Source organism: Amphiprion ocellaris, chromosome 3 (assembly GCF_022539595.1).
Source record: "Amphiprion ocellaris isolate individual 3 ecotype Okinawa chromosome 3, ASM2253959v1, whole genome shotgun sequence".
In the NCBI taxonomy this organism is placed as follows: Eukaryota; Metazoa; Chordata; class Actinopteri; family Pomacentridae; genus Amphiprion; species Amphiprion ocellaris.
This window is the reverse complement of record NC_072768.1, coordinates 4,111,091-4,126,508: the sequence shown is the minus strand read 5'-3', so window position 1 is coordinate 4,126,508 and position 15,418 is coordinate 4,111,091. Positions and strand designations below refer to the sequence as shown.

The 15,418-nt window shown below is 40.0% G+C and overlaps 1 long non-coding RNA gene across 1 annotated transcript; it reads left to right on the top strand.

Moving 5' to 3' along the window:
- Positions 1–6,187: 6,187 nt before the first annotated feature.
- On the top strand, positions 6,188–10,604 carry LOC129348566 (uncharacterized). The gene is made up of 2 exons (XR_008601159.1): positions 6,188–8,212; positions 8,398–10,604. It is a non-coding gene; the product is annotated as an uncharacterized LOC129348566 (long non-coding RNA).
- Positions 10,605–15,418: the final 4,814 nt, after the last annotated feature.

Here is a 15,418-nt window from a genome sequence, read left to right as displayed (position 1 = left end):
TGTATTTGTCACCAGATGTTTATTTTGCAAGTACCTATTACATATGACGTACTAGAAGACAAGCGTCAGAGGGGACATGTGCATTCGTCTTTCAGAATAAGATGAATATTATGCCAAACTGAAGTTCATCTTAGTTTACTTTAAACTAGTAGTTGCAGCAGCAGAAAGTCTGCAGTGAAAATTACTTTGGTGTTAGTTGATTGTTGAGAGTGAGAAAATTATTGTGTGCTGCTTGAACTTACTAAATGTTGTTTTCATAATCAGCCATAAAACTTAATGGAATCAACTCAAACTGACCAAACACAGTCCTTGCTGGCCCCATATAGCCCCCTTTCCTGCCATAGCTCTGAAGAGAAATTACAGCTCCTGCAACATGTTGAACGATCTAAGTCAAATGCTGCAAACCTGTCTGATAAGAAAAACTTTTGAGGTTAATTTAGAGAGGCCTCCTAATATGCAAACCTGTCTACTTCCTTCTGGTTACTTAAACCATTCTAAAACTCATAAAACCAAGAATCGATGGAAAGGATAAGCTCTTGAGATGCAGCATCTCATTTTTGAGGAAGACCTTAAGACACAAATACAAAATTATGAAACACATACGAACCAAACCCTGCTACATAAAATTTACATAGATTACAAATGCAGATTAAAGCTGCAAGCAGCGTTGGACGGGTCCTCGCATCCGTGCCGGTCGGCGAATCCACGCACGTCTGCCAGGTGGCGCTACGACCGAGAGTGCATGTCGGCCTATGGATGTGATGAGGGCTGGACTCTTATCACACACGTAAAATTTCAGGCAGATTGGAGCATGTTCAGGCTACTTATAGAGCTTTTACTGTCCATCCACGAGGTGGCGATGTGACGGAGAGTGTATATTGGCCTGTAGATATGATCAGGGTCGGACTCTGATCACACATATAAGATTTCAGGCAGATCGGACCATGTACAGGCTAGTTATAGAGCATTTCCTGTCCATCCACCAGGTGGCGCTATAACTCTGACTGTATGTCAGCATATGGATGTGATCAGGGCAAGACTCTAATCATACATGTAAAGTTTGAAGCAGATTGAAGCATGTTTAGGGTAGTTACACAGCAGTTGATGTTTCATGGCAAAGCATCAAAGTTCAGGAGGCCGCCATGGCCACGCCCTCAGACTTTTGCGGAGCATTTTGATAACTTTTGATCACCCATGTGTGTAGTACATCCTGGCCGAATTTCATCTCTCTCGGTGTTACCCTGTTTGAGTTTATAGCTTTTGAAAATGTCTAAAAATGACCCAAAATCGTCAAAACCTATGACATATAATTCAAAATGGCTGACTTCCTGTTGGATTTTGGGCATGGGTGTCAATTACATTTTTGTGTGTCTTGACGAGTTACATATGTGTATCAAATTTCATAATTCTAGGTGACACGTACTGGCTGTAGTAACTGTTTGAAATTTTCCAGGTGGCGCTATGGAGCCATTTTGCAACAGTCATGGACAATTTGTCCTAAAATATCAAATATGTTCAGCAGTCCTGATGTGTGTGGCAATTTTGGTGAGCATATGAGCGTTCCTAACCTGTCAAAAAGTACTTTGTTTATTACGGCAACGATGCGTTGCCACGGCAACAGCGTTTTATGAATTGTCAAAATCTTCACACTGTGGCATCGTCTATGCGTGACCACTGAGCTGACCAATTTTCAAGATGATTTGACAAAGTTTCAGGCAATGGTAGGTGCAAATGTAATGACAAATTCTTCCTGTTGCCAATAGGTGGCGCTATGAGTATTTCTAAATTTATGAATGTGGATGTGTTCAGACGAGACTGGTGTCCATCACATCAAGTTTGGTCCGGATTGCATCATTTCCAGCTGAGATATTAATAATTCAATTTTCATGGTGAGAAATCGAAATTCGCCGCGCCGCCACAGACACGCCCCTTGACGAAGAGTCACCATTTTCTCTGGGAATCATCATCAATGTGTTCTGGCTTATGTCACCACATTTGAGGTAAATATGATCAATCTGCTAAGAATAGTACATCAAAGTGTAAAAAAAGTCTATTTCCTGCTACCACAAGGTGGCGCTATGACTGTCAATGTACATAACCACATGGATGTCGTCAGGGCTGGACACTGATCACACATGTAAAATTTCAGGCAGATTGGAGCATGTCCAGCAGAGTTAGACACCACTTCCTGTTTTGTGGCGAAGGATCAACATTTTTGGGAGACGCCATGGCCACGCCCTTTGACTTTTGCACAGCATTTTGATAACTTTTCATCTGGCCGCAGTGTTGCATATACTGGCCAAATTTGACGTCTCCCGGACTTATTCCCGATGAGTTATTAATCTTAAAAAATTTACAGCCAATTCAAGATGGCCGACTTCCTGTTGGGTTTAGGGCATGGCCGTAATTGACTTTTTCGTGTGTCCTGATGTGCTGCACATCCGCAACAAATACTGTAGCTGTAGATGAAACACTCTGCCAGTTGGCCTAATGACCACTTTTTGCAACTTTGTAGGGGGCGCTATGGAGCCATTTTGCCACACACATGCGCAACTCCCATAAAATATCAAATTTTTCACCAGTCCTCATGAACATGCCAAGTTTCACGCGTTTTGGGGTATGATAAGGCCGCCAAAAAGGCAATTCAAAAGACGGGAGAAAAATCTAAAAATAATTAAAGCTGCAAGCAGCGTTGGACGGGTCCTCGCATCCATGCTGGTCGTCGAATCCACGCACGTCCACCAGGTGGCGCTGTGACCGAGAGTGTATATTGGCCTATGGATGTGATCACGTCCGCACTCTGATGACTCATAAAATTTCAGGCAGATCGGACCATGTCCAGGCTAGTTATAGAGCTTTTCCTTCCATCCACCAGGTGGCGCTCTGACTGTGGCTGTATTTCAGCATGTGAATGTCATCAGGGCGGGACTCTGATCATACATGTAAAGTTTGAGGCAGATTGGAGCATGTTTAGGGCAGTTACACAGCAGTTGATGTGTCATGTCGAAGCATCAAAGTTCAGGAGGCCGCCATGGCCACGCCCTCAGACTTTTGCGGAGCATTTTGATAACTTTTGTTCAACCATGTGTGTAGTACATCCTGGCTGAATTTCATATCTGTCGGTGTTACCCTGTTTGAGTTGATAGCTTTTCAAAATGTGTAAAAAGCACCAAAAATTTAAGGTTGTTGTGAAATTCTAGAAAGAAGAAGAAGATTAAAGAAAGAAAGTACATTAAAAAAGAAGCAATTAAATAAATAGGAAAAAGTTAAGACAATTAAACTTTTATAAAGTATGTGGGGAAAAAAGATGTAAGAAATTAAAGAATTGTATTTAATAAATAAACAGGAAATTTGTAAATAAGTGTTGTAGTCTTTTGCAGTTAATTGATGGATAGGCGCAGTGAGAGACAGCCAGACAATGGGGTAGAAATAAGAATGAGAACAATTCATACAGCATGGGGTGTACAAGCGGGAATCGAACCAGGGCCTCAGCGTTGAGGACCTACTACATGCGTCAGAGGCTTAACCCGCAGTGCTATATGATCACACATGTTTCTTGTCAGCAAAGGTGTATCAATCCAATAGAAAGTCTGGGGGTAGGGTTAGGGTTGGAGAGGAAGGTCCTGACAGTAGTAATGAACAAAAAATGGATATTAAATTTTACATTTTTTCATAATTTAATAATAAGCCACTCTACCCAAAAAATTTCTAGAATAAAATTAGGGTTTTTCCTTCAGCATCGTCGATATAGCTACTTTTCAACCACGATGCTGAAGGAAAAACCGCGAATTAATTTCTCAGAATATTTGGTTGCTTAGTATTAAAATTAAAAATATTTTTGTGTAATATTAAATTACCCTATTTTTTGCATTACAACTGTAAGGACCTTACTCTGTAACCCTAACCCTACCCCTAGACTTTCTATTCGATTTATACACGTTTTCCAGCACAGCACATGTGTGTTCATGTAGCTCTATGTGTTACGCCTCTGACGTATGTACTAGGTCCCCACCGTTGAGGCCCGGGTTCGACTCCCGCTTGTACACCCCATGCTGTATGAGCTGGCCTACCTCTTATTTCTAACCCCGTTGTCTGGCTGTCTCTCACTACGCCTATACAAACAAAAAGTGAAAGAGACTACTACACTTATTTAAATAGTTCAATGTTTATTTACAAAATAACATCTTAAAGACAATTACACTTTCACTAGGAATTAAACACAATTTCCTATGAAAACTTTAAATATACAATTACACATTAAAATCTACTACAAGTTCTTAACATTACAAACTACAAGAGTTTAAACATTTAATACTGAAAATAATATTTTAACTCATCACATCCAATAATACTTTTCACTCAACAATTACACATTAAAAAGACAAAACATTTGGACATCTAATCTAATATTATAAAATCATAAAGAATGACAAAAGAACAAGACTAAACTTTTAAGATGAATCTAAATACAGACAAAAAATTTGAAAAACACCAGTGACACTTTTGAATATCTAATTACACAGAAGACACAATAACAAAATCCAAAAAAACACATAAATTTACATATCTTAAAACGTTTTCTATTCTGAAACAAAAACATCTGGTTGTTTCTTCAAACACTTCCTCTTTCAATGTTCTGGGTTGCACTATGAATTGATTTACTAATAACTCTTTTCTCAAAACTGCTTCCCTCATAAAGTCTACTAATAGTTGAAATCACTGATCAAACTAATGTTACCTTCTGATCACCACTAACTATACTTTTCATTGAATACAATCAAAGTTTCTGGACCATTTCTAAATAGCACACAGGTGAACGTCTCACCAAAACTCAAATGGATACTCTAAATGTGAAATCAAGACTCATGTTCACAACTTTTAAGGCTTCGATTAAACAGAAATTTCTAACTAACAGAGAAGTACTAAGACACTTTGCACATTTCAGTCCTCAGACTATCTGACATTTCAAACTAACAGACAACTACACATGGACATAGAACACACGAGTCCTTGGACTATCTGAAGGTTCTAGTTTACAGGCAACTACTGTGAAACTTCGAAAATTTCAGCCCTCACACTGTGTGAAAGCTCATCTCCTCAGGACTCAAGAGGTCTGTACACTTTGAAAATCTTGGAAATCAGGGTTCAACCCTCCAGCACAAAGCCTAAAGTCCAACCTCCTGACAAAAACTGTCGAGTCCAAACTCAAGTTAAAAATTCAAGTTGCAAGCAGCGTTGGACGGGTCATCGCATCCTTGCTGGTCGGCGAATCCACGCACGTCCACCAGGCGGCGCTACGACCGAGAGTGCATGTCGGCCTATGGATGCGACAAGGGCCGGACTCTGATCACACATGTAAAATTTCAGGCAGATCGGACCATGTCCAGGCTAGTTATAGAGCATTTCCTTCCATCCACCAGGTGGCGCTGCGACCGGAGAGTTTATGTCGGCCTATGGATGTGATCAAGACTGGACTCTGATCACACGTGTAAAGTTTGAGGCAGATTGGAGCATGTTTAGGGCAGTTACACAGCAGTTAATGTTTCATGGCGAAGTATCAAAATTCGGGAGGCCGCCATGGCCACGCCCTCAGACTTAAGGTGAGCGTTTTGATAACTTTTGATCACCCATGCCTGCTGTACATCCTGGCCGAATTTCCGCTCTCTCGGTGTTACCCTGTCTGAGTTTATAGCTTTTGAAAATGTACAAAAATGACCCAAAATCGTCAAAACGTATGACAATTAATTACAAATGGCCAACTTCCTGTTGGGTTTTGGCCATGGGTGTCAATTACATTTTTGTGCGTCTTGACAAGTTACATATGCCTACCAAATTTCAGAACTGTATGTCAGACACACAGCCCGTAGTAAATGTTTGAAATTTTCCAGGTGGCGCTATCGAGCCATTTTGCAACAGTCATGGACAATTTGTATAAAATATCAAATATTTCAGCAGTCCTGCTGTGTGTGGCAATTTTGGTGAGCATATGAGCGTTCCTAACCTGTCAAAAAGTATTTTGTTTATTACGGCAACGATGCGTTGCCACGGCAACAGAATTTTATGAATTGTCAAAATCTTCACACTGTGGCATCGTCTATGCGTGACCACTGAGCTGACCAATTTTCAAGATGATTTGACAAAGTTTCAGGCAATGGTAGGTGCAAATGTAATGACAAATTCTTCCTGTTGCCAATAGGTGGCGCTATGAGTATTTCTAAATTTATGAATGTGGATGTGTTCAGAACCGGACTGGTGTCCATCACATCAAGTTTGGTCCGGATTGCATCATTTCCAGCTGAGATATTAATAATTCAATTTTCATGGCGAGAAATCGAATTTCGCCGCGCCGCCACAGACACGCCCCTTGACGACGAGTCACCATTTTCTCTGGGAATCATCATCAATGTGTTCTGGCATATGTCACCACATTTGAGGTGAATCTGATCAACGTACATCAAAGTGTAAAAAATGTCAATTTCCTGCTACCACAAGGTGGCGCTATGACTGTCAATGTACATGACCACATGGATGTCGTCAGGGCTGGACCCTGATCACACATGTAAAATTTCAGGCAGATTGGAGCATGTACAGCTGAGTTAGACACCACTTCCTGTTTCATGGCGAAGGATCAATATTTCTGGGGGTCGCCATGGCCACGCCCTTTGACTTTTGCAGAGCATTTTGATAACTTTTCATCAGGAGGCAGTCTTGCATATGCTGGCCCAATTTGACGTCTCTCGGACTTACCCCCGCTGAGTTATTAATCTCATCACACTTCACAGCTAATTCAAGATGGCCGACTTTCTGTTGGGTTTAGGGCGTGGTCATGATTGACTTTTTCGTGGGTCCTGATGTGCTGCATATGCATACACATTTTTGTAGCTGTGGATGAAACACGCTGCCAGTTGGCCTAATGACAACTTTTTGCAACTTTGTAGGGGGCGCTATGGAGCGATTTTGCCAGACACATGTGCAACTCCCACAAAAAATCAAATTTTTCGCCGGTCCTAATGTGCATGCCAAGTCTCACGTGTTTTGGGGTATGATAAGGCCGCCAAAAATGCAATTCAAAAGTTCGCCAAAGAATAATAATAAACTAGAGAGGCGACACATTCACATAGAAAATCCAACAATTCCTTCTGTTTTTACAGTTTGTGACTCTGGTAAATGGTGTCATTTTTCAAAGCTGGTGGGTTTTGGGCTTCACAGATTGAACCTAAATGCTTTTCTTAAACAAACTGCTGAGCTGCTGCACAGTGAAATGTTTGAGTGGAGCTCAGGATGAAAGCATCAGAGCTGTTTTACATGTTTTTATGTTCAGCTAATATCATTTCCTCTGGACAATGTTTGTGGTGTTAGAAGTGGACGTTTATAGGGAGTTTTCAGTTGTGATACTTTAATGCATAAATATTTGCAGTGGTGGTTTCACTGCAAGCATCTACTGATGTCACCAGTGAAGTAAATAAAAACAGCATTTGTTGAACTTTACGCCTCTCAGTGTCTGCAGTTAGTTTAGCTGAATCAATGCAAAGATATTTCTATTTTTCTACATGACAGGAATGTCAGTGAAATCCAAATGCTAAGAATAAACAAGTGATCTGCCTGGTCACAGATCCCACTTTAATCCAAAATAAAGACTTTGCAAGGAAATGAACTTGAAATATGAGCCACCAGTAAAAGTTGTGATCAGACAGAAGGGCCTGTATTTTATCTTTGGAGAAGTTTAACATGTAAGTTTGTGCAGCTGATCAGTGGTGAGGCCTGTGGATGACTGGAGATGTGTGTGGACACTTAGACGAAGCAGCAAATGTGTTGAAAATGAGTTGTCTTCTCAGAGTCTTGAAGATGTTTTGTCAGAGCTAAGAAAGAAGTAAGAGATCCTGCAGGTGATTGTTGAGTGGTGTTGAGGAATTTGAATGTAGAGGAATAGCAAAGAGATTTTGAAGATATTTAAGCCATAAGTTGTATTTTATTTGTTTGCTGTTCTCTCCCATTTGTAGTCAAGAGAAGTGATTTGACATGAAGAATGTGATTTGTGTGGCTTTGAAATTGTGTTAAAATGTAAATGTGACTTTTTAGTATTGTGTTTTTTAGCGTGTTCTTTAAAAGTTGTAGGTAGATTATGTTCTTTTTTTGATTTTGTGGATTGTTTTTTTTTTCTTTCAGTGTTGATGTCACCGCCTTGACGAATAGAAGAAAAGCCTGTATTTGGGTATGTAGGACTGGTAGTCCAGAGGTAGTGATGGTGGTTTGGAACCTGGAGAGTGCAGGTTCAATCCCCCACCCTGCTCAAGCTTTTTTTTTCACATTTGGGCAAAATTCACCAAAAATCTTCTTGAAAGACAGTTAAGAACCTTTGCGCTCTTTGCGCTCTTTGCGCTCTTTGCGCTCTTCCAGCAACTTCCTGGTTTTGCAGGAACCACCCTTCAACTCCAATCCACTGACACTCCACACCCCAGACCACAACCTTTCCACTCCGCTATCATCCTCCGCAAGGTTCCCAGTGGGGATTCGAACCGTGACCCTCCACATGACAGACACACAACCTATGTGTGAGCTATCTTTCACACAAGGTCCTTCATGGACTTTGTTGTAATGATGGTTGACAGAGGTTGTCATACAGCCAAAGTATGTATATATTGTAAATAAAGCTGCTGTAACAATGTAAATTTCCCCTGGAGTGGGGAGAAATAAAGAACTTTATCTTATCTTTATCTTATCTTAAAAAGTGTCAAAAGAGCCCTGGGCTGGATTCGAACCAAAAACCTCCTGGATGAGAGGCAGATAACTTACCACTGCGCTATCCTTCCTACTGGGTGTAACTGTTAGTTTTCGTAAATGATGGTACACAAAACTATTAAGGAGGTGAAGATAATAAAGGTACTAAGGTGGATTTCAACCGGGGACCTTCAACATGCCAGGCAAAAAACTTACCTCTACACCACCTGTCCTACAAGATGCTGCTCTAACTTTGCTTAAATGATGCTAGCAATTAGTACTGGAGCATCCAAAGGACACATAAAAAGTGTGAGTGGGGATTTGAACCATGGACCTTCAACATGTGAGGCACAGAACTTACCTCTGCACCACATTTTCTACAAGGTGTTGTTGTAAATTGGCTTAAATGATGGCATCAATCAGTACTGGAGCAATCAAAGGACAAATAAAAAGTGTGAGTGGAGATTTGAATCATGTGAGGTACAGAACTTACATTGTAGGTCTGTTTCTGAGACTGAATACACCCAATCTCGTCTGATCTGCAAAGCTAAGCAGGGTTGGGCCTGGTTAGTATTTGGATGGGAAACTACCTGGGAATACCAGGTGCTGTAAGGTTTTTACTTCTCCTCACAACCTGAACAAGACACTGCTGGTCATTCACTAGAGACAGCTATCAACTAAAACCTCTTGGTTTCTTTATTATACACTCTATGAGGTGGATAAGCTGCAGCTCATGCTGATTTATTGCTGGTTCTGGTTGGAGCCAAAGAACAAAGGCGTCACCTGTTGGAGCAGCTGATGTCCTGCAGCCTCTTCACCACAGAAAGCCTCTGACACCTTCAATTCTTTACACTCTGACTGCAAGACACCAATCACATAGGAACATATACATGTGTGGAACAAAGAGCTGAGCTGACACTCAACATGTGTTTGACCATTTATTGATAAAGACATTCAAACATGTCTAGAGATAGAACACCAACGCACGGTGTAAGAAAGGTCAGAACAGACTTCACCTGCTCAGGAAACTGAGGTCCTTCGGGGTGCAGGGAGCAATTCTGAGGACCTTTTATGGTTGTGTGGTGGTATCAGCCATCCTGTATGGAGTGGTCTGCTGGAGCAGCAGCATCACGGCTGCAGACAGGAAGAGACTAAAGAAACTGGTTAAGAAAGCAAGCTCTGTCCTGGGCTGGTGGTAGACAGGAGGATGATGACAAAGCTGTTGTCTATCATGGAGGACATCTCCCACCCCCTGCAGGAAACAGGACCATCACCGGCAGCTCCTTCAGGGACAGACTGCTTCACCCACGATGTTTGAAGGAGGTCCTTCCTTCCTGCAGCAGTCAGACTGTGTTCAATCAAGCCTGCTCCCAGTAGTTCAGATCACCCATGAAGTAACTGCAATAAAATGTAAATAAGTCAATATGTGCAATTTCACAAGGTTTTTTTTTTTTACAAGCATTTCTATTTCTTCTCTAAGGAGAAAGCATCTATTTATATCTGTGCACTGAGTGCTGCTTTTCTTTTTACTTTTTTTCCTATCTGCTACTGCCACACTGAAAATTTCCCCACTGCAGAATCTACCTATCCATCCATCTATCTATGGTCCATCTACCTCCCTACCTATCTATCCATCCATCCATCCATCCATCCATCCATCCATCTCTCTCACAGGTGTGGGGGTTGATTCACCTGTTCTCAATCACCTTAATCCACGAAGGCCCGGTTCTTCATTCTTCCGCTCTCTGCCAGACCAGAGACTTTGAAACCAGAACCTTTCTCCTACAATTAGTCTGGTTTCCCCTTTTTGTTTTCACCTTGGTTTAGTTATCCTTTCTGTGTTGGTTTTAGTTTCATTCGTTAAATAAACTCCTTGTAATCTTTGACCTGTGTCTGCAGATGTCCTGTGACACCAATGATCCCATCTGATATTTAGCATGTTTTCAATTATTGGTCCCATTTCTTAAAAAAAAAAAAAAAAAAAAAAAAAAAAGCCCCCTGAAATCTGATCAGATAAATGAATGTGAAACTACTTTGGGTCTGCTGCAGCTGCCTCCCTCTGATCTTGTTCCTGCCCACAGCACAATCTGATCAGTGAAACACTGAAGGACAACTTCAGCATGTAAAACATAAATAAGCAAAGGCTGCAACTCGTGATTATTTTAATTTTAACTTAACTTTATGTGCTGTTCAAAAACTTTATTTTTTCTGCAAATGTGTAGTGATTCCAAATCTTGGTTATTGATCTCCTTGATTACAAAAAAAATCTGTATCGACCCGGAAAAAAAACAAACATGTCAGGCACCCTATGGTGTTAACTGTTTGCCTGAATGTTTTTGTTTAAAATCCTCAGTAATAACCTTTGACTGGTTGCTCTTAACCCTGTAAAACTCACTGCTGCAAAAATACAACATCAGCTTATTTTTTAATTACTATTTTCTATTATATATATCTGAAATAAACCCTAATCTGGGGTCTGACAGCAGCGTGAGGTCAAAGAAGCTGCCATCAGCTGCTGCACTTCTGTCCGTCCAGCAGATGGAGCCATGGAGCTGCAGTGAAGTGAAGAGCAGCACAAGGCAACCACCACTTCCATCCACTGACGCATTCAATTTGACTGACGCTAATGTTTTATTGACTTCCAACCACTAAACCAATAAAAGCTGCAAGCAGCGTTGGACGGGTCCTCGCATCCGAGCGGCCCGACTGGCCCACGCATATCCACCAGGAGGCGCTGCAACTGAGAGAGTAAAGTTTCAGGCAGATTGGAGCATGTACAGGCTGGTTACACAGCACTTCCTGTTTCATGGCGAGAAATCCAAAATGGCCGCCAAGTGGCACAAAGATGTGATTAGGGCTGGACTCTGATCATACATGTAAAATTTCAGACAAATTGGAGCATGTACAGGCTAGTAAGACAGCACTTCCTGTTTAATGGCGAGGAATCCAAAATGGCCACCAAGTGCCACAAAGATGTGATTAGGGCCGGACTCTGATCATACATGTAAAATTTCAGACAAATTGGAGCATGTACAGGCTAGTTAGACATGACTTCCTGTTTCATGGCGAGAAATTCAAAATGGCCGCCAGGTGGTGCTATGACAGTGAGTCTATATCGACCTATGGATGTGATTAGGGCTGGACTCTGATCACACATGTAAAGTTTGAGGCAGATTGATGCATGTCCAGGCTAGTTAGACAGCACTTCCTGTTTCATGGCGAGACATCCAAAATGGCCGCATTCTGCTGGTCACCATGGCCACACCGTCAGACTGTTGCAGAGTATTTTGATAACCTTTGATCAACCATGACTGGTGTCCATCCTGACCAAATTTGAGCTCTCTCGTGGTTACGGTGTTTGAGTTAATAGCTTTTTAAAATGTCCAAAAATGACAAAATGTCCAAAATATGAATCATATTTCAAAATGGCCGCATTCCGTGGCTCGCCATTTCCACGCCTTCAGACTTTTGCAGAGCGTTTTGATAACTTTTGATCACCCGTGATTGGAGTACATCCTGGCCAAATTTCAGCTCTCTTGGAGTTACGCTGTTTGAGTTTATAGATTTTAAAAAATGTCCAAAAATGACACAAAATTGTCCAAAACATGACTCATAATTCAAAATGGCCGACTTCCTGTTGCATTATGGGTAATGATGCAAGAGGCTTTTTTGTGCGTCTTGATGAGTTACATATGTGTGCCGATTTTCAGAAGTCTAGGTCGAACGCTGTCCGGGGGCTGAATTTTGTTAATTTTCTAGGGGGCGCTATAGAGCCATTTTGGCACGCATGCGTGCCATTCGCCTAAAATATCAAATTTTTCGCCGGTCCTGATGTATGTGGCGATTTTCATGCGTTTTCGTGTATGTTTAGGGCGTCAAAAAGGCCGATTTCCCGGCGGACGAAGAATAATAATAATAATAATAATTCCTAGGGTTTCAATAGGTTCCTCGCACCACTTCGTGGTGCTCGGACCCTAATAATAATAATTCCTAGGGTTTCAATAGGTTCCTCGCACCACTTCGTGGTGCTCGGACCCTAATAATAATTCCTAGGGTTTCAATAGGTTCCTCGCACCACTTCGTGGTGCTCGGACCCTAATAATAATAATAATAATTCCTAGGGTTTCAATAGGTTCCTCGCACCACTTCGTGGTGCTCGGACCCTAATAATTCCTTGCATTCCAATAGGGTCTTCGCACCATTCGGTGCTCGGACCCTAATAATAAATAATTCCTTGCATTCCAATAGGGTCTTCGCACCGTTGGTGCTCGGACCCTAATAATAAATAATTCCTTGCATTCCAATAGGGTCTTCGCACCGTTAGTGCTCGGACCCTAATAATTCCTAGGGTTTCAATAGGGTCTTCGCACCATTCGGTGCTCAGACCCTAATAAACCCTAGGGTTTCAATAGGGTCTTCGCACCATTCGGTGCTCGGACCCTAATAACCCCCAGAGATCTAGTATAGAAGAAAAAATAACTACAGAGACCCTGACAGTACATCATTAGGGTCTGAGCACCGAGTGGTGATTGAAACACATGGGTTTATTATTATTTACATAAGCATTTAGCAAGTATTTGTAGCAAAAAATTAAGTAAGGACTGTAAGAACACACCAAAAAAAGCATAAACAGGCTATTTTAAGATTAGGTTATGTTTAAGCAGCATAAAGAGGTAAAACATGTCAGAAAAAGGCAAAGGGTTTGAAAAGTTTGAGTTGATGTAAAGGTCCAAATGGGATCAAAAACTGTTTCAAAAGAAAGAAAGAAACAAAAAAAAGACACTTTGAAATGATTTGAAATCAGTGATTTAGGCTGCCGCTGTGTAAGAAATTCAAAAATGAGAAACAAATCCACATATAAAATTATATTGCTTCATGGGGCCTAATGCAAGTGTTTCAGGTGTTTTCATAGACATAAATACTGTCTGGATAATTAGCAATGCAATAGTATAATATACCATTCCAACCAGTCCCTCTCCACTTCAGTAATCTTGAGTAAAATGTTGACCATTTTCTCTTCAAAAGGCTTCCTCAGAAATGTTACCTTGTTAAGAAACATAAGCTGAGTCTATTTTCTATGCCTCTATTGTGCAACTATTGTACCACTAATGTTAATTACAGGATTATACACACTGATTCCCTGTTGACAGTTGGACTGAAGTCATCTTTATTAGGCAACCTGATAAATATAATGTGGGAAGTTAAGCAAGAAACAATTACAATCCCCTACTGTGGAACCATTTAATTTCTGCTCTACTTTTGTAATGAGACTAGTGAAATAAATATGAAATTCTTGCTGAAAATGTTAACAGTGATTTGTGTGAGACACTGTACCTAATTGGGGCACTGCTGACAAATCAGTTTCAAATGAAATCATATAACATTACAAAGTCTTCTCACCAAGGAACACTGTGTTAAATTAACATTAGTCACTGGAAACTAAAGGTCATGCAAAGTCATGGGGCTGTAGTTGTGGCAGCAAAGCCTCTGACTTTATTGAATTGAGCAGCAAAGGTGAATTTGTTAAACAAGAATTCTGCTTTTTAAGTGTAAGCTGCCAATTCAAAGATTTTGTAATTTTGCTTTCAGCAGAAAATCCAACAAAAGCAGAAGAGCAAACAAATTTCATGTCATACTTGTGTTTGTCCATGTTGTGGAGCTATTGGCTAGATTTCTGTCGTAAACACACACATTAGACAAATGAACCAATAATGGTGCTCATTTACTTTCATATTTAACAGTTCTTTTGACATTCAATTGTGTTCAATCCAAAACATTAGTAGAGTATGTTGGATTAAACAAATGTAGGGTAAAATTAATTTATTCAACACATTTTAATGATTATCGCCACACGTTTAGTAATTACATGATTTTTATATCATAACACAACAGAAACTTACCTGATAGTCATTATTCAAGTATGTTAATTAGCTATTATTTTAGACCAGAGGCCTTCATCACAAAATTATCTGCTGATTTTCACACTAATCTGCCAGAATGTATTAATAAGCAGACGATATGCAAGAAAATATATCGAAACAGTATTGGTTTTGTTTAACACTGTAAAACCCACTGTTGCAAAAATATCAGTTTTAGTTTTTAAAATTATTTTTGCTCTATTTTTTCTTTTTACAGACACACACACACACACACACACACACACACACACACACACACACACACACACACAAGTAATTTTTTTGTTCTATTTTGTTTATTTATTGTCTTTGCTAATTTTTTTCAACATATATATATATATATATATATATATATATATATATATATATATATATATATATATATATATATATATATATATATATATATATAGTAGGTTTTAATTATAAATAGAAACCTACAAATATCATGAAAAAAAAATCACACTATTTGATAGGCCTTACTAGATTTGGTTTGCATTTTGACATCTGTATTTGGAAGATAATTTGATAATTATCATTTATCTGTTATTGGAAAAATGATTGTTTTTCCAATCAGTGGTTAACATCCTGGCAGGCTACACATCCTAGTATGAATGACAATATCATATTAATTACACGTGATGACTGATAGGACAAGAAAATTATAGCAAGAATGATGAATTGTTTATTACACTATGTCCAAAATCATGTGTTGCGTCTGGCTTTGACAGGATACAAACTGTAGCTGACTGTACTTAAAATCCAAGTGTAAAACAAGATGC